We start from the raw sequence: 1,353 nt of genomic DNA on the forward strand, positions 1-1,353 counted from the left end.
GAGAGCAAGCAGCGAGTCAAGAACCAGCAGCGACTCGAGAGCAAGCAGCGAGTCCAGAACCAGCAGCGACTCAAGAACAAGCAGCGACTCAAGAGCAAGCAGCAAGTCAAGAACCAGCAGCGACTCGAGAGCAAGCAGCTACTCGAGAGCCAGCATCGAGTCGAGAGCCAGCAGCGACTCGAGAGCCAGCATCGAGTCGAGGGCCAGCAGCGAGCCGAGGGCCAGCAGCGAGTCGAGAGCCAGCAGCGAGTCAAGAGCCAGCAGCGAGTCGAGAGCCACCAGAGAGTCGAGGGCCACCAGAGAGTCGAAAACCACCACCGAGTCGAGAACCACCACAGAGTCGAGAACCACCAGAGTCGAGAACCACCACAGAGTCGAGAACCACCACAGAGTCGAGGGCCACCACAGAGTCGAGGGCCACCACAGAGTCGAGGGCCACCAGAAAGTCTAGAACCACCAGAGAGTCGAGAGCCACCAGAGAGTCGAGAGCCAGCAGCGAGTCCAGAGCCAGCAGTGAGTCCAGAGCCAGCAACAAGTCGAGAGCCAGCAACAAGTCGAGAGCCAGCAGCGAGTCGGGAGCCAGCAGGAAGGTGAGAGCCAGCAGGAAGTCGGGAACCAGCAGCGACTCGAGAGCCAGCAGCGACTCGAGAACCAACAGCGAGTCGAGAGCCAGCAGCGAGTCGGGAACCAGCAGGAAGTTGGGAGCCAGCAGGAAGTCGGGAACCAGCAGCGACTCGAGAGCCAGCAGCGACTCGAGAACCATCAGCGAGTCCAGAGCCAGCAACGAGTCGAGAGCCAGCAACAAGTCGAGAGCCAGCAGCAACTCGGGAGCCAGCAGCGAGTCCAGAGCCAGCAGCGAGTCCAGAGCCAGCAACGAGTCCAGAGCCAGCAGCGAGTCCAGAGCCAGCAACGAGTCGAGAGCCAGCAACGAGTCGAGAGCCAGCAGCGACTCGAGAGCCAGCAGCAACTCGAGAACCAGCAGCGAGTCCAGAGCCAGCAGCGAGTCGAGAGCCAGCAACGAGTCGAGAGCCAGCAGCGAGTCGAGAGCCAGCAACGAGTCGAGAGCCAGCAGCGAGTCCAGAGCCAGCAGCGAGTCCAGAGCCAGCAACGAGTCGAGAACCAGCAGCGAGTCCAGAGCCAGCAGCGAGTCCAGAGCCAGCAACGAGTCGAGAGCCAGCAGCGAGTCGAGAGCCAGCAGCGAGTCCAGAGCCAGCAGCGAGTCCAGAGCCAGCAACGAGTCCAGAGCCAGCAACGAGTCGAGAGCCAGCAGCGAGTCGAGAGCCAGCAGCGAGTCGAGAGCCAGCAGCGAGTCGAGAGCCAGCAGCGAGTCGAGAGCCAGCAGCGAGTCGGGAG

The sequence above is a fragment of the Poecilia latipinna genome, unplaced genomic scaffold, assembly GCF_001443285.1.
Source record: "Poecilia latipinna isolate Pla-1442-1.1 unplaced genomic scaffold, P_latipinna-1.0 Scaffold747, whole genome shotgun sequence".
NCBI classification, from domain to species: domain Eukaryota; kingdom Metazoa; phylum Chordata; class Actinopteri; order Cyprinodontiformes; family Poeciliidae; genus Poecilia; species Poecilia latipinna.